Here is an 18,883-nt window from a genome sequence, read left to right as displayed (position 1 = left end):
TAGTTTTATTTGCTATGTATTTGAAGAAGCCCTTTCTATTGTCTTTAACCCGACTAGCAAGATTGAGTTCCAAGGAGGCCTTAGCTGTCCTAATTGCCTCCCTACATCCTCTAACAACTGTCCTATATTCCTCCCAAGCGGCCAGCCCCTCCTTACATAATCCATAGATTCTCCTTTTCCACTTGAGTTTGCCCAGCAGCTCCTTGTTTAACCACGCCGGTCTCCTAGATCCCTTACTTGACTTCCTACTCATTGGGACGCTCCGATCCTGAGCTTGGAAGAAGCGGTCCTTGAATGCTAACCAACTATCTTGAGCCCCTTTACCGCCTAGTACACTTTCCCATGAGACTCCCCTTAGCAGTTGACTGAAGAGGCCAAAGTTGGCCCTTCGGAAATCCAGAACTGTGGCTTTGCTAGGTATTCTATTCCTCCCACACAGGATCCTAAACTCCACCATCTCATGGTCACTGCAGCCAAGGCTGCCATTGACCGTCACCACTTCGACCAAACCCTCCTTGTTGGCGAGTACTAAATCTAGCAGCGCTGCTCTCCTAGTTGGTACGTCCACCATTTGCATTAAGAAATTATCATCAATGCACTCGAGGAACCTCCTAGACTGTGAATGACTGGCTGTGTGAGTCTTCCAGCAAATATCGGGGTAGTTAAAGTCCCCCACGACGACTAAGGCATGTAGTCGCGAGGCTACTTCCAGTTGCCTGTAGAAAGCCTCATCAACTCCTTCGTCCTGATCAGGAGGTCTGTAATAGACCCCCACAACTGTATCACCCGTGCCAGTCTGCCCCTTGATTCGTACCCACAGACATTCCACTTGCTCCTCATCCGACCCCGGACAGAACTCAATACATTCTAGTTGCTCTCTCACGTAAAGAGCAACTCCACCACCTCGCTTCGCTGACCTATCTTTCCTAAAAAGGACATAGCCATCCATGACCACATTCCAGTCATGTGAACTGTCCCACCATGTCTCTGTAATTGCCACTAGATCATAACCTTTAGCCTGCACACAGACTTCTAACTCCTCCTGTTTATTCCCCATGCTGCGTGCGTTGGTGTACAGGCATTTCAGGGAGCCAGTCCTAGTACCCTTTTTCCCCTGTGGGACAGGGTCTAAAAAGCTATCCTTTCCCACAAGTGAAACAAGAGATTGATAGTCCTCCTTAGCCCGCCATCCTTCAATCCCTATCATGTTCCTCTTGGGCTTGTCCCCAACAGGCCCAATTAAATCCCCTCCCCCCTTCATAACTAGTTTAAAGCCCTGTCAATAAGCCCTGCTAACTCCTGCCCCAAAACCCTTTTTCTTCTCTGGGACTGGTGTATCCCACCTGTCACCAGCAAACCAGGTGTCCCATACAGCAGCCCGTGACTGAAAAACCCAAACCCCTGCCTTTGGCACCAGTCACGTAGCCATACATTAACCTGCAGAGTCTTCTTATATATCCCTTCACCCTCGCTTGCAACAGGTATGGAGGCAAACACCACTTGCGCTCCAGACCCTTTAACCAGCCGTCCCAGGGCCCTGTAGTCTCTCTTCATTGCCCTTGCGTTCCTCGTAATAATTTCGTCACTGCCAACATGAAAAACCAGCAGTGGGTAGTAGTCAGACGGCTGCACCAGTTCAGAGAGTTTCTTTTTAACATCTCTAATCCGAGCCCCAGGCAGGCAGCAGACCTCCCTGTGGGGTGGATCCGGTCGACAAATGGGCCCTTCTGTTCCCCTCAGAAGGGAGTCACCCACCACAATTACTCTTCTTTTCTTCTTGGTTGGGGAAGTTCTGAGGCATGTGGGTGAGTGACTAGCCCTGGGTGACTCACTAGATACATTTGCCTCACCATCTCCATTCACCTGGCCCTGAATTTCCAAGACCTCGTACCTGTTATTCAAGGGCAATTGGGAGGGAGGAAGGGATTGTGAGGGTTTTCGCTTACGTCTCTGAGGAGGAACCTCCCTCCATCCATCCTTGTCCATTAAGCTCTCTCCTTCTGTCTGATGGTAGGAGGGAAGGGGATCCATAGCTTGTTGAACCACTTCCCTCTGCCCTTGCCTTAGGGTGTGGTTCCACCAATCTATTTCACTTTCACACTCTCTAATGGCTCTCAACCTTTCAACATCCTCCCTCAGTTCAGCCACCTGCCTGAGCAGGTCATTTATTTGCTCACAGCGAACACAAGCAGTGTCACTGGCTCCCTCCAATACAAGTGCCAGGCTCAGGCATTCGCTGCAGCCAGAGACCTGCACAGCTGCATGTCTGCAGGAAGGCTCAGTCTGGATACCCACATTAGTACTCACTACAGCTTTCGATCGTGTTGTAACCATGATCTATCTGGTCAATCAATCCGTCTACGTCTCTCAGCACTCCTTCCCCCTCCTGTACTCCAGGCGAGTCCTCTCGATGAGGCGGATGGAACGCTTCCCTGCCCGCTTCCCTGCCCGCTCGCCTGCCCGCGCAAACTGCCTCGACCCTCTGCCTCGACGCTCTCTGTTTGCCGGGCTCCTGGTCGCCGTGCTCCCTGGGAAGGTTTTTTAGCCACTCCCAGCTGGTGCCACTCCTCCTGGCTCCGCCCCCTGTGAGTCAGCCCCTCGCGGGAGCTGAGCTTCCGAGTCCTGGGCAAGTCCTGTTGAGGACTTGAGGCTCCCTCCTCAGTGGCTCTTGTCGCTCTGAGTTGAGGCTCCTAGACGCTGATCTCTCCCCTCTCCGCTCCGGTGTTGCAGGCGTCCTCTCTCAAGCTAGTCACCTCAGCAATACTCCTTATCCCTGTGTCCTGTTCTTCTAGCCTGTTTTTCTTAAAACTCTGTCAACTATAACAATTTATCTTGTACAAGAATGCTCAGTGTGTTCTCTAGCTGCGCTCTATTTTTTTTTTCTATGTATCATGCACTTTAGTAATTTTCCATCGCTACTGTTACAAAGCCATCAAACTTAACATTACTTAAAACTGATTCTAAAGGTTTATATATTCCATTTTGTGATTTTCTGTCCCCCTTGTTTCAGCTGGCATGCACATCCCTGCCTCCAGTGAGACCAGCTCCACCAGGCAGGACCAGGGCTCCCTGGGTCTCTCGTAGTCCCCATGGGCACCTGTGACAGCTGGCTTCTCACCTCCCAGCCTCTCCCCAATACAAAGGCTTGAACTGCCCAGTTCATCTGTCAAAACCAGTCCTTTCTCATGGCCTGCCCCTTGCTTGCCTGGCAGCGGTGGGAACTGCTTAGCTGCCTGTCCCCTCAGATGGGCAGCAACATATTGCTCAGGTTTCTGAAGGGCAACGGGTGCCTTGTTGTCCAGCATGCTGGTTTGCAATTGATTCTCCAGCTCTGTGACTAATCACTTGATATCCAGCTCATCATCTGATATGTTGTTCATAAATGTCACATTATAATCTGTTATCCTGTCTGTCAGTGGCAGGGAGAGTTGGCTGGTGGGGACAGGTCCTTCCTCAGAGAATTTCTTGGCTAGTGGCTTCTCCACTGAAAGGCTGTGGAACTAAGTTATGTCTTCTGGCAGCATCAGAGCCACCTCCTCCATGAGGGACTAGTCTTTCTCTGGCATGAATGGTGGATACAGTTGTTGGAAAAGAGCAAAATTTTGTATTGTATAAAATAGTAGAAATGATTATGTTTAAGAAATTTATAAATCATTAGTGATATTTCATACATATATATATATATTAGAAAATGTTATAACTTTGTAGTTTTGTACCATGGCTGTTTTATAATCTGTGTCCATAACCATATATGGTGAAAGGAATAGGGGTGGATTTAGAAAGGTACGTACTGGAGACTATACCCAAGTAGAACCTATGCATAAGATAGCCAAAGAGCATACCAGAAGCAGTCAAAGGAAGATAAGAAAATGCTAGCGTCCACACAAGGACTGGAATATACTCAAGTAAGGGAAATGTGAAGAGGACAACCTGAGGAAGACTTCTTACTTCATCTGAGGAAGACTCTTACTTCATCGGAACGACCACCAAACGACCACCAGAGGGGGCTGCGCAAGCGCAGAAGAGGCTGATGTCGTAATAGATGATTGATGTAGTAATCTTTAATGCGTATGTATTAGTTAAATGTTGTAATCCATGTTGAATATGTATTAACTGTGAAACTTTTAGGATATAAATTGCAGACTCGATGTGACGAGGTCGGAACCAGATTTGGGTGCGTACCCCTGGTTTCCCAGCGCTGCAATAAAGCACCTCATATAACCATTCCGGTGGTTATGTGTTTGTTCCTACGCTAACATTTTGGCGACCCAGATGGGACCTCGCGGGCATTGCTGAGGTGGATCGCGTTTCGATCCCGCTGCAGCCGGCACCGAGAGATTCTCGGGGAGCCATCGACCGCGACCGACCTCTGCTGCTCACGACGGACCTCTGACACGGTAAGAAAGGTGTTTTTATCTAAGTTATGGTACCGATTTCTGGTAAAGGTATGGTGTATTGACCTTTGGCAAGGTCTGGTTAAAGCCTGCCTGTTATACGCGGTGAAAAGCTGTGTTTGGCTGGGCTAGTAGTAAAGCCTGCCTGTTAGACGCGGTGAAAGCTGCACTTGGTTGGGCTAGAGAGCTCTCGGGGTAAAAGCCTAGGTACCGTCCGTTAGACAGTAGCGAAAGCTCTGCAGGTTCGACAAACGTGGTCTTGGTATTGGTATTTGTGCTGCGGGATCAGCATCTGTCTGTATAAATTTTATAATATAGTGGGGTGTGTGTGTGTGTGTGTGTGTGTGAAAGGGGGGCTTGTTTTGAGATCAGCTTGTGGTCACGGGAAGATCTTTAAAACAAGTTTCTGTGTGTGTGTGTGAGAGGGGCCTGTTTAGAGATCACCTTGTAATTACAAAATGCCGCCAATCCCTAAATCGTCTCCTTTAGGTTGTATTTTAAGCCATTGGAAGGAGGGTGGATTTGGGCAGAGTATGCGGAAAAGCAAACTAATTGATTATTATAATGTATGGTGGATGCAATATGAATTAGAAAATCAAGAAAAATGGCCTGAGAATGGAACCTTACAGTATAACACTATCTTGCAGTTGATGTTGTATTGTAAAAGGGAAGGAAAATGGGATGAAGTACCATATGTAGATCTTTACTTTAAGAAACAATGATAAGTGGCAGAAAGATTGAGGAATAATGGTCGTTAAGGCAAGCAATGCTGAGGAATGCAAGGGGTGTGCTGGAGAAAAGGAATGTGTGAGATGCCTTGCCTTAGGGAATAGTCGGAAACATCAAAAGGATGAGGAGGATCTTGATTGTTAATAGCTCCACTAGTGATAGATGAGGAAAGGGGGGAGCAGGGGGAAAGCGATAGTGATCTTGAGAGTGAGGAAGAGTGTGAGAATAGGGGAGGTAGGAAAATAAATTCCCCTGTCACCCCAGTCTCACACAGAACTCGCCGGAGGGGAGGGCGAGAAGGAGAAACACAGCCTCAAGCAGCTAGTGCAGTGCTTGCTCCTTTAAGACAGGGAGTAGGAGTTGAAGGACCAGTGTATGTTAAAATACCTTTCTCTCCTGGGGATTTGGTTATATGGAAACAATCGGCAGGAACATATAGAGAAAATCCTGATAAAGTAGCTCGAGTGATAAAGATGATTATGAAAACTCAAAACCCAGACTGGGATGATATACAAGTGCTTTTAGATACCCTTATGGACTCAACAGAAAAGGAAATGGTGGTGAGGAGTGCTCGGGAGAGGGTCCGGGAAGATATAAGGCAGGGAATAGTTGAGGGAAACATAGATCAAAACTTCCCGATGGAAGATCCAATGTGGGATTATAACACACGAGAAGGAATGAAAAATTTACGGAGATACCAGGACTGGGTAGTTTTTGGAGTACAACATGCTATGCCCAAAACAATAAACTGGTGAAAATTGTACAATATTAGACAAGAAAAGGTGGAATCACCATCTGCCTTTTTAGAAAGACTTAAAGAGACAGCAAAGAAATGTACGGACTTAGATGTTGAAACAGAACAGGCTAAAGCACAATTAGCCTTGATTTTCCTGGGGCAGTCTCAAGATGATATTAGAAAGAAACTGCAAAAACTAGAAGGGGCAGAGTTGCGAGACCTGGATAGACTGTTAGAGGTAGCTTGGAAGGTGTACAATAATCGAGAAAAAGAAAGCTCTCGGAGACAACAACAAAATCTACTGACAGTAATACAGGGAAAAGAACAAGGATTTTCTAACCCCAGGGGAAGAAGACGAGGAAATATGCGAGGACGGGGACGAGGCAGAGGATTCTATAATCCAAAATTAGGAATGAACACAGAAAGAATAGGATATAATCAATGTGCACTTTGCAAGCAGGAAGGACATTGGAAAAATGAATGTCCATCTGGGGGGGGCAGTTCATGTCAACAAGAAATCCTTTTGCAGGATCCGACATGGCTAAAACGATGGTGTTGGGGGAATTGGTTAATCAAAGCTGACTAAGCCAAGTAGAAAATAAATAACCCCTTGTAAAGATCCAACTAGGAGGGAAAGAAGTAAATTTTTTAATAGATACAGGGGCCACTTATTCAGTTTTAAATTATTTACATGGAAAAATAGGAAAGAAAGCTACAACAATTGTAGGAGCCACAGGGAAAGAAGAAGTACGACCATTCTTGCAACCCCTAAATTTACGATTTCGAGGAAAAGAATTGACACATGAATTTTTATATGTGCCTGAATGTCCCATTCCTCTATTAGGATGGGACTTATTGAGTAAATTGGATGCTACAATTGTTTTTGAAAATGGCGAATTGATAATGCAAATCCCGGAATCCAAAACAGGACAGATTTTAGTTCTCAGAGACAAACCTATTTCACAAATTCCAAAAGAAGTGGAACAGGCTGTAATACCAACAGTTTGGGAAACAGAAATCCCGGGAAAATCAAAAACAGCTCAGCCGATAAGAGTAGAACTAAAAGACGGGGCTAAACCAATAAGGGTTAAACAATATCCATTGAAGCTGGAAGCAAGATATGGAATTATAAAAACAATTGAGAAATTTTTAAAATACAAAATTTTAGAAGAATGTGAATCAAAATATAACACGCCAATTTTCCCAATAAAGAAACCAAACGGCGAGTATAGACTAGTACAAGATTTGAGGGCGATAAATGAAATAACAAAAGATATCCACCCGGTGGTGGCAAACCCGTATACATTGCTAACATCTGTGAAGGAAAAATATAAATGGTTTACAGTAATTGATTTAAAAGATGCCTTCTTCTGCATTCCCCTTGACAAAAGTAGCAGAAAACTGTTTACATTTGAATGGGAAAATCCACAAAATGGACGGAAAACACAATTGACATGGACCAGACTTCCACAAGGATTCAAAAACAGTCCGACCCTATTTGGAAACCAACTGGCCAAAGAATTGGAAACATGGACCACCCAAGGGAAAATACAGGTACCGAGATCACAATACCTGTTGTTACAATATGTAGATGACATTTTTATTGCAACAGAACAAAGATCCCTGTGCATAAAGGTGACAATTGAAATTTTGAACCAGCTAGGCTTGAATGGTTATAAAGTCTCAAAAGAAAAGGCACAAATTGCATGCATGACTGTGTTATATCTGGGATGTGAAATTTCACAAGGACAGCGAAAGCTGGGAATAAATCGCATAGAGGCAATTTGTGCTATCCCAGAACCACGGAACTTGCATGAGCTGAGAATATTTTTGGGCATGGCAGGGTGGTGCAGACTATGGATAATGGACTATGGACTAATTGCCAAACCCCTGTATGAGGCCCAAAAATCACATGCCTTTGTCTGGGACAAACAACAGAGAGAAACCTTTCAGAAATTAAAAGAAACACTGACAAAAGCACCAGCATTGGGGCTCCCAGATTTGACAAAAGATTTCCAATTATTTATCCACGAGAGACAGAGATTGGCATTGGGGGTGTTAACTCAGAAACTTGGGAACTGGAAAAGACCAGTGGGATATTTCTCAAAACAACTAGATCCAGTGAGTGCAGGATGGCCCTCATACTTGCGAGCAGTAGCGGCAACTGTCATTTTGATTCAGGAAGCTAGAAAACTAACTTTGGGAAAACACATTGATGTATTTGTGCCACATATGGTAACCACTGTTCTGGAACAAAAAGGGGGACATTGGTTGTCCCCTAGCCGGATGATGAAATATCAGGCAATCCTAATGGAACAGGATGATATAAGCTTGAGAACTACTAACCTGTTAAACCCAGCAGCTTTTCTAGGAACAGACTTAGAAGAAGGAACTCTTGAACATGACTGCATGGAAGTCATCGAACATACATATGCAACCAGAGCGGACTTGAAGGATGCACCTCTGGAACAACCAGACTGGGAACTCTTTACAGATGGAAGCAGTTTTGTGGAAAACGGGACACGATACGCAGGATATGCTGTAACAACGCAACAAAAGATAATCGAAGCCAAAGCACTACCTCCTGGAACATCAGCCCAACGGGCAGAATTGATAGCTCTTACAAGAGCATTGGAACTGAGCAACGACAAAAAGGTAAATATATGGACAGACTCAAAATATGCATTTGGTGTGGTACACATTCATGGAGCATTATGGAAAGAACGGGGACTTTTATCTTCACAAGGAACTAACATAAAATATCAGAAGGAAATTTTAGAATTAATAATTGCTGTGCAGAAACCTAAACAGGTAGCCATCATGCATTACAAAGCACATCAAAGAGGAACTTCAAAGATATCTGAAGGAAACACATTAGCAGATTGGACAGCCCGCCAAGTAGCCCGGAAGGTATGGAACATGATGGCTTTGATACCGTTGAAGGTAAGCCCACTCCATACCTATCTTCCACAAAGCCCAAATTATTCAACAGAAGATGAAAAATTAGCAGGACTCTTGAAGGCCCAAAAGAACTCTGAAGGGTGGTATGTAACAACAGGACAAGTAATAGTGCCACCAGCAATAATGCGAAAAATTCTACAAACTGAACACCAGAAATGTCATTGGGGTGCAGAGGCATTGGTAACTTATTTAAAATGAGGAATAATTTCCACACAGATGTTAACTATGGCAAAATCAGTGGGATCAAAATGTGAAATTTGCTTGAAAAACAATCCGGTAGTAAAGAGACAAATTGAAATGGGAAAAATTAGAATAGGAATGGAACCAGGAGATTATTGGCAGGTTGATTTTGCAGAACTACCAAAAGTACAAGGGTACAAATATTTGCTAGTAGGGGTTGACACTTTTTCTGGATGGCCACAGGCCTTTCCCTGTCGCACCAATCAGGCAAAAGAAGTGGTGAAATGGTTGCTTAGAGAAATCATCCCACGATTTGGAGTTCCTTTAGGAATATCATCAGATAGAGGTCCACATTTTATTGCAACCGCAGTGCAAGAAGTTAGTAAACTATTAGGAATATCATGGAACTTGCACACTCCTTGGAGGCCCCAATCTAGCGGACAGGTAGAAAATATAAACCAAACAATAAAAAGACAAATCAGTAAAATATGTCAGGAGGCCAAAATAAAATGGCCACAAGCATTGCCTATAGCTCTGCTACGAATTAGAATAAAACCCAGAAGCAAAATGTCAGTAAGCCCCTATGAAATCCTCTATGGAAAACCATACGAGGCACCAGAACCCAACCCTAATACCCATATTAAAGGGAATCAGGATGTTTATAATTATGTGCTATCTCTCGGTAGAACTTTAACTCGACTACAAAGCACTTTGGTGTGGAACAGGCCACTATCTCTGGAAAATCCAGCACATGACATCCAACCAGGAGACCAAGTATACATGCGGAACTGGAACGAAGAACCATTAAAAGAACGGTGGGATGGACCGTATCAAGTACTGCTAACTACATTCACAGCAGTAAAGGTAGAAGGAATAGATTCTTGGATACATTATACACGAATAAAGGAAGTTCCAAAAATTTGGGAAACACAGGTACTAAGCCCTATGAAACTAAAACTGAAATGTAAATAAGATGTCTGGATTCTATTACAAAACTTTGATTGTCATTTGGTCATTAACAGAGCTGACAACTGTTCCTATCCTAGCAATCCCTCAGAAAGATGTTTTAGAACGACTTAAGACAAGATGCCATTCTGATTTGCAAGTTCACAGAAACCATTCCAATAGGACTAACACCAACAAGGGTAGTTTGGAAGAAGATAAATGATCCTATAGGACTGGACATACAATTGGCCACGGTGAAACTGAGATTACAAGGAAAAGGACTAAAAGATCAGTAAATTTAACACAAATAATCCAATCATATCGTCGAAATCCTGAGGAAAACTTAATGATAGGTCTGATTGAAGATTTTGCAAAAATGAAAAACACAAGTAGAATAACAGCATGCTTACCAATACTCAAAGCGGCAGGAGAACCAATTGAGTGGGGAATAATAACATTCTCTCTTTCAGAAATTAACAGAACAATCGCTTGTCAGGAAAAGGAGGTAACGAAAAATATAACAGTGATGGAATATCGAGAAGAAGGTGTTTTTGGAGATCCTGCAATCCTAATACTAAAGCCAGTCTGTGAAAGATACCAGAATGCTCAATTTACCTCTGTAAGAGGTGAATGGGGAAAGTGTATCTATAAAAAAGAAACTAAGATAAACAGGCAAGAAAAGATATGGGAATGTGAAAAAATAAACAGTCTAAAACAGTACTGGAACACAATTTGGTCAATGAGCATTTTGCAAAAATTCCAATATATTGAAAACACCTCTTGGTGTCTTAGATGGACAGGAAAACAAAACGTAACAGAAAACATAGACATCAATAATTTACTGTCCATAAATAGGGTCAGTCGAGATGTCATTAAAAATGTTCCTTGGTGGAATTGTATCAAAATCTTAGATTGTGACACTGACCCAGAAGAGATTACAATACCTCCAGTCAAGATTGCTTTAATGACAGGATGTGCGTGCCGAGGACTGAAAATTGGAGGAAAGGTAATACATGTCCCCTTTGACAATATAGATTGTAAATATTCAACAGTACATAGTATGGGACATTTTGTTTGGGCAGCAAGTGACGGAACCTGGACTACCCACCTATCCATGGAAGGTCCAGCTAAAGAGATCACTTTAGGATTACCGACTCTTTGTCCAATTTGGAAAAGATCACCATTCAAAGGCAAATTAGAAACCCTGCAAATTCAAATAAAAAGAGATATAAATAGTGACGACAGTGATAATGAAGACATTTGGCAGGAGCCATCAACAGGAGTTATAATAGGATGGGCTTTTGAATCTCTATTTGCCCAAGTGGCAGCATATCGAAACAGAGAAATGATTGACAACCTGTTTGGCCAAACAAAAAGATTAGCCAAAATAACAAAGAAAGGATTCAGAGATTTAAATTTACAATTACAGGCAACAACCAAAATGACCTTGCAGAACAGAATGGCATTAGACATGTTATTACTTAAGGAACATGGCGTTTGCGGATATTTAAAAGACAGAGTGGATCACTGCTGTATTCACATTCCCAATGTGACTGCAGATATAGAACACGACATTTCTCAACTGTACAATATTGAACAAGAAATAGAAAAAGAAAAAGAATACATTGAACAAAATTGGCTCGGGGCACTTTTTGATGATTTAGGCCTTCACCTCACGGGATGGGTTCGTTCCCTCATGCAGACTATAATCACAATACTGATCGTGTTTCTGATGATCTATCTAATGTATCTTTGCATTCGAAAGGAAATAGCCTGAAACAGTGCATGGACTCATAGAATTAAAAGAGCAGTAACAAGAGACCACTCAAAATATCTGACACCTCCTCCTACTTATCAGGAAACAGCTACCTAAAAGAATGAAAATACTTACTTAAATAAGTGAAGTATTTTCAAAGGGTGGAAATGTTGGAAAAGAGCAAAATTTTGTATTGTATAAAATAGTAGAATGATTATGTTTAAGAAATTTATAAATCATTAGTGATATTTCATACATATATATATATATTAGAAAATGTTATAACTTTGTAGTTTTGTACCATGGCTGTTTTATAATCTGTGTCCATAACCATATATGGTGAAAGGAATAGGGGTGGATTTAGAAAGGTACGTACTGGAGACTATACCCAAGTAGAACCTATGCATAAGATAGCCAAAGAGCATACCAGAAGCAGTCAAAGGAAGATAAGAAAATGCTAGCGTCCACACAAGGACTGGAATATACTCAAGTAAGGGAAATGTGAAGAGGACAACCTGAGGAAGACTTCTTACTTCATCTGAGGAAGACTCTTACTTCATCGGAACGACCACCAAACGACCACCAGAGGGGGCTGCGCAAGCGCAGAAGAGGCTGATGTCGTAATAGATTGATGTAGTAATCTTTAATGCATATGTATTAGTTAAATGTTGTAATCCATGTTGAATATGTATTAACTGTGAAACTTTTAGGATATAAATTGTGGACTCGATGTGACGAGGTCGGAACCAGATTTGGGTGCGTACCCCTGGTTTCCCAGCGCTGCAATAAAGCACCTCATATAACCATTCTGGTGGTTATGTGTTTGTTCCTACGCTAACACAGTTGCTTGAATGGCAGCAGTTTGCTGGGGGAATTGCCGGGACAGGTGAACATTGTCACAAAGCCATCCTTGCTTGCAGAAACACCTTCATACAGTGGTGGATAGAACTCAGTGACATGAAGCTCTCCAAATACTGAAGAGGAATTGAAGCTGAGAAGGGAGGAAACCTTGCCCTGTGACATTTCTGCAGCATAAGGGGTGATGCTGGCATACTTCTGCTCTAAGGAGCTGGTGTTGATGTCATCCCAGCATAAGTACATGTCATCCATGTGTGAGGAGCTCAGGGCTGGGGGCTTTGAGAAGAGAAGAGGTTGCCATCGTAGAGCCTGGGAAGGCCTTTGTGATCAAAAAATGTGTTGTCACTGCTGACATATGGATCAGAAGCCTTGACAGTGAGCATCATCCCCACTGCATCCCCTTTGTACGTGGCAACTGGTGTGGGATAGCCCTTCCAGCTGTCACAGAGTCTGTGTACCTTCAAGTATTTGATGCTCACTTCTGAGTAGGCGGCACTCACATTGCCAGGACTAGCTTCATTACCACTGTGGGATGGAGCAATTAGCTCTTCTGCATGATACTTCAGCCTATCACTCGTGAAGAGCCAAACTGATGCCTCTGGTTGACCTCAGGTAAGTCCTGAGCCTCCAGGGTGGGTTCTCCTGTCTCACCCATGGACTTTGTTGCTTCTTTAGCCTCTTCTGTCCCCTCCTTTCAGGAGAGCCCGATGGGGCTCTTGCCCAATGTGGCCATGCTGGGCCTTTCCTGGGTCTGTGGTAATGGCTCTTCCTTTTCACAGTCTGTCACAGCAACAGCTGGTTCAGTACTGGGACATGTCCTGGAACCTGCTAGCAAAGGTTTGGCTGAACCAAACTGCCTGCTCCCCCTGGGAAAGTCCTCTTTTCTCTTCCTGCTCTTCTTTGGGCTCCTGTCCTCAGGAGGACTGAGCAGACTCTTTGATGTACATGCTGGCCTGTCTGAGCATCTTCTCCTCTGTGCCTCCCTTATCGCTGCCTGAGCCGGCCCCATCAGCATGGGATAGGCTGGTGCTCATCTCGCTGGGCACACTACCACTGTGGTTGCTGCCAGTAGACGACTGGCTACTCCATCTTGGGACTCTGGCATTACAATCCTCTTCCTCAGCATCTTCTTGGCTTGGGACCCCACCATGCTTCTGTGCCTCCCTTTTCTGACCATCCTTTTTCCAGCTGCAGCTCCAGGCTGGGTCTTTCTCTTTGACTCTCTCACTTCTTCCCAGGAATTTCTTGGTAAAGCTGTATTTGGTTCTCCCAACGAATCCTGTGTCATGCTTCTTCTTCCCCTGGAGCTTTCTGCACTCTGCCCCATCATCATCTGAGTCGGAGACATAGTCATACTCCCAAACCCTGCCTACTTGGTGACTGGTATCAGCCTCTCATTGACCTGGGGGAACTGCACCTGCTTGCTACTCTTCACCTGAAGTTTGTAGAGTTTGTTCTTCTACTGCACGATCTTTTGAATGAGTTCCTTGCTCCATGTCCCACTTTGGGACTTCTGCTTCTTCAGGTCCTTCATGGAGTACTGGGGTGACTTGGAACTCTTGGTGCCAGTGCTTGGCCCCACCTCACTCTTTGTTGGAGGCTCCTGGCTGAGCTTCCTGGGATGCTTTTGTCTGGAGGTGGAATTGGAGGAGGTGGTGGCTGTTGGGGTGCTGTTCTTCCTGCCTGCCTTGCAGCCTGGCCATCCTCTCTGCTCCCACTGCCCCGGGATCTGGCTCCTGGGCCGCCAAACTCTGCGACTCCCTCCCCTTCTAAAGGTGCTGCTTTAGTGCCACTCTTTTCACTTGATCCCCACCCAGGTGGCCATCTTCATAAAAATAGCCAGACCTGTGCTGGCCCACTGCCTTCTCCTCCACTGCTGCCTGCTTTGATTTGCTCTCTGAGGCAAGGGCTTCCTTTGCCTTGTGGGACATCCCACCACCGTCCATCTTCATGTCTGTCAGGTCCTCATCAGCAAACACATCTGTGAAACTGCTGTCAGTCTCTGGGTTATATGACTGGTACACCAGGCCATTGAGGGCTTCAGTGATCAGGCTGTCCAGCTTGGTATCGTCAATGTCCAGGTCTGAGGCAGTGAGTGGCAGGGAGCTGGTGGCAAGGCTGTTGAAGAGGCCACCCTTCAGAGCATCTTCCTTGCCTTCGCTTTTCCTTTCCCCATCCAGCAAGAAGTCATCACTCTTGTTGTCGTGGTTTAAACAAAGTCAGCCATAAATCACACAGCTCGTTCACTCACTTCCCCCCCTTCTTGCCCTCCCCCTACCCCCAGAGGGAGGAAGAGGAGAATCAAAAAGAATGCAACTCCCACGGGTTGAGATAAGAACAATTTAGTAACTAAGGTATAACAGAAAACACTACTGCTACCACTAATAATAATAAGGGAAATAACAAGGGAAGAGAATACAACACCTCAGCACCAGCCGACTGATAACTCACCCCCCCCAACCTGACCGAACACCGACCGATACCTTGTCCAACCCTGCAGTGTACTAGCCCTTCTGGGTAACTCCTGGTTACATCCCGGGCATGACATGCTGTGGTATGGAATACTTCTTTGGTCAGTTTGGGTCAGGTGTCCTGTCTCTGCTTCCTTCTGGCTTCCCCTCCTCCCTGGCAGAGCATGAGGCTCAGAAAGTCCTTGGCCAGACCAAACATTTGAGCAGCAACTAAAAACATTGGCGTTATCAGCACTGTTCCCAGGCCAAAAATCAAAAACACAGTGTTGCACCAGCTACTAAGGAGAAAAATGACTGCTACTGCTAAACCCAGGACACTTGTTTAATGACAACAAATGCACCTGGGTGTCAGGAGAGAACCTCAGGCTGGGGGGCTTGGGGGTCTCCGGGGGGAGCGTTTTTTTTGCCCCTTGGCTGCCTGGGAAGCATCCTTGCCCTCTCCCTGGGGACTGGTATAGGAGGTGCAGAACTGGCAGTGCTGCAGGAAGGAAGAGAGGTTCCTGTAGTTCTGGTCACGCTGTTTACAGGTCAGGAGAACGCCCAGCAGGTCCAGGCTAGCACTGCTGAGTGAGCTGGCCAGCAAGTGATGGGAGGAATACAGTGGAGGAGGCTGTTCCCCATCCAGCCCATCCGAACATCCTTTGGCCACCTCTATGCCAGGTTTGCTGGGGCACATTTCAGGAAATTGTCTTTCAGGGCATCAGGATTGAAGTGGAAGGACTTGACGGAGTCTGGGGGTTGGTAATGAAGTGAACTGGAGCTCAGGATGTTGGAGGGGTGGAAGGTTTTGTTGTCATCCTTGGGATGGCAGGGGTGTTGGAAGAAGGGAGAGGGGGGTCAGAGCTCCAGATATCTGGCTGTCTTCAAAGCTGGGGTTGAGCGGGCTGCTGGACATGGGGGAGAGTGATGAGCAGGTGCTGCCATGGGTGGGGTTGGGGACAGGGGATGGCAGTGGGGACTCGCAAGAGGAGGCAGCCACACAGGCTGATGGCAGCAGGACAAGTGCTGAGCCCGATGAGCTCCTTGAGGGAGGAGGACCTGCTTGACCTTGCTGTAGAAGAGGGCTTTGCTTCCTGAGTCACAGCCAGGAGACCCTCAGGTGCAGGAACAGTGTTGGTGGGGTGGGCAAGCCATACAGCCTGACATCGGGGGACACACTCTCATAGGAACCACCACTCAGCACCTCCTCTTGCCACTCTCTGGAGGATGAGTGGAAGGTGAAGGCACTGTGAGCCAGCTGGCCAGCAGAGAGCCCCCCATCCATGTACTCCTGGCTCCCTACATTGCTGTGGTACAGCTCCTTCCCCGAGTTGTGCAGCAGCTGGAAGGGGTATTGGCATGGCAAAGCCCCCAGAGCATGGGCACCGGCTTTGCTGCCCTCATGGAAAGAGCTGGGCTTCTGCACTGGGATCCCATAGCTAGCACTGGTGAAGATCTTCTCCAGGGAGGGCCAGGAGTCAGCCCTGTTCACCTGAAACTCTATGTAATGTAGCTGCCCATTGGTGCCGGGGTTCTTCAGGAGGATGTCAGTGGCAGGGGGCTGCCCTTTAGAGCCATGGAAGGGAGGGGGCTGTGAGGTATAACTGGTGGAGGTATGGCCAGTGGTGGCATGAGGGAAGCAGTGGCCGAAGCCGAGTTCTTGCTGGAGCGCAGCCTCGTGCTGTGGGATGCTGGGCATGTGGAAGCAGTAGCTGCTGGCCACAGGGCCATGATTCGCCTCTGGCTCCTTTGGAGGGGTCACCTTCTGCTGGGGGTAGGCAATGCCAGTGGTAGGGTTCAGCCGGGTGCTGGCAATGCTGAGCCGGTAGAGCTGATGGTGGCCCCACTCACCCTTCCCTGAGCATCAGCTGTGCTCCTGGGATCACCCCTTCCCCAGGGGGGACTGGGGGCTGCCCTTGACCTTTCCCCAGGCACTGTCATTGCCAAACTTGGGTTTGCGGTGGAGCAATTTGAAGTCCATCTTCCTGGCTTGCTATGGCCAGGTCACAGCTTCCCACTGGCTGTAGGGCTCCTTGTCTTTGGGGTTTGGAAAGGGGGATGTGCTCTCCCCACTGACTGCCCTCCTGTCCTTCTCCAGACAGTCTTCAAAGCCAAAGTCCTTGTCGAGGTCTTTGGGGCTGGCCTCAATATCACCAATGGTGTAAACATGCTGGGTCTGTCCAGTCATGATACTGAGGGAGGGGGAAAGGCTACAAGTCCCCATTTTCCCATCCTGCTGCGAGCTGCCATCCCTCTGTCATGGGCATGGTCCTCTGCTGATAGGCACCGGAGCAGTGAAAGGGGCAGCAGTTCCCTTGGGCCTGGGTGGAAGGGTGTTCCAAATGCTGGTGGGTCTCTGACACATTGTTTCCAACCTGGAGAAAAGAAAGGGTGTCCATCAGCTGGGGAGGCAGCCAGCAGAGGGACAGGAAAGATTTTGGCCCCTTTTTTGGTGCTGTGGTTGGGAGGGGGATGGAGGAAGAGGCAGCACAACCCCCCTGAGCAGCCCTGGGAAGAAGCCCTCCATTTTTTGGCTCTTGAAAGGATACTTGGAGCATTTCACCTTTGGCAAAAGCTGCTAAGGGAGGCACTTTTTCCCTCCTGGAGAAACTATTTCTGGGTTACTTCTTAGCAACTAAAGCAGAAAAAGATGACAGAAGAGTTCCACCTATGGATTAGCAGGAAGGGCTGCTGGGCCAGGTTGGGAGAGGCATCCTGTTCCCATGTCCCTGTGTTCCTGTGTCCCCATGTCCCCATCTCCTCTCTACTGCAGACAGAGGAATGATGAAGTTGGGCTGTGCAGCAAAAGGCTTTTCCTCTATCACAATTCTCCCCAGCACATCCCTTCAAGCTCACTGCCCTTCCACGCAACCATTGCTATAAGCTTCCCGGAGAAAGGACTTGAGCTTCTGCTGCCTCTGCCTTAACTTTAACACCACCTGCAAATTGCCCTCACAATTTTAGACACTGTTAAGTAAGTGAAAGCATAAAAATAGAGTCCCGAATTTACCAGCTGATTTTACAACACAGTACCTCAGGGCATTAGATGTGAGGCACAAGTCAAGTTCAGCCTTTTAAAAAGTATCACCAGGATTTTAGCCCAAGACACAAGTTATATTAAAAAGAAGAATAACCTCCTGTTTTAAAGAGTCTTTTTTTTTTTTTTTTTTTTAAGTCTATTGGAAACAGAAAGGGTTTCTTTCTCCTCTCTCATTAGAAATGCTCCTTCACTGTCTGCCACAGGGGGCAATGGCATGATACTGCTGGGAGCTGGGGAGGGAGCGACCTGGCTGCAAAGCAGCGTGAAATTCAGCTTTTTAATCTTCTCCTGGATGTAATTCTTACATCTCCAGCCCCATTTGGGGTCCACCATGCACTGCACAGCCTCACCAGCCCTACCCAGCAGCGATCTGAGAAGAAAATGAGAACTTCTGTAAGAAAAGGGGAGTAACCTGCATCTATTTGAAGTTTCCACAGCATGCACGGCTCATCTCCCTGTTCACACCTGATGATTTGCATGCATGCAGCACCCAGCACTCTGTGATGCTGCTACAGCACATGTGCATTGATAGTATTATCGTGTATATAGAGACAGCAGAGGTACAGCTGCATCCCCAATGCTCCTTCTGCAAAGATGCTGGGAGACAGGGACAGGAGGTCCATGCAGTGGAGAGAGCCCAGGGGGTAGAGAGACCTCTCTCTGAGGTCCTCTCTCTGATTTGAGCTGCCAGGCTGAAATTCCTCCACAATTTCACACCCCATTAAGTGAAATGAATCCCAGGCTGATAGGGCTGGACCCTATCATGCTCTATCCCCGCATTCCAGGCAAAGTTCACACATGGTCCTTTGGCATGCAGGGGTTTTGCTTGCAAAA

The 18,883-nt window shown here is 46.2% G+C and overlaps 1 pseudogene; it reads right to left on the bottom strand.

The window, feature by feature from the left end:
- Positions 1-17,197, bottom strand: part of LOC136004434 (zinc finger protein 469-like) — a 37,317-nt pseudogene extending 20,120 nt beyond the window's left edge.
- Between the last annotated feature and the right edge of the window lie 1,686 nt (positions 17,198-18,883).

The sequence above is a fragment of the Lathamus discolor genome, chromosome W (assembly GCF_037157495.1).
Source record: "Lathamus discolor isolate bLatDis1 chromosome W, bLatDis1.hap1, whole genome shotgun sequence".
NCBI lineage: Eukaryota > Metazoa > Chordata > Aves > Psittaciformes > Psittacidae > Lathamus > Lathamus discolor.
The sequence above is the reverse complement of the archived record's forward strand: the minus strand, read 5'-3'. Positions and strand labels throughout refer to the sequence as shown.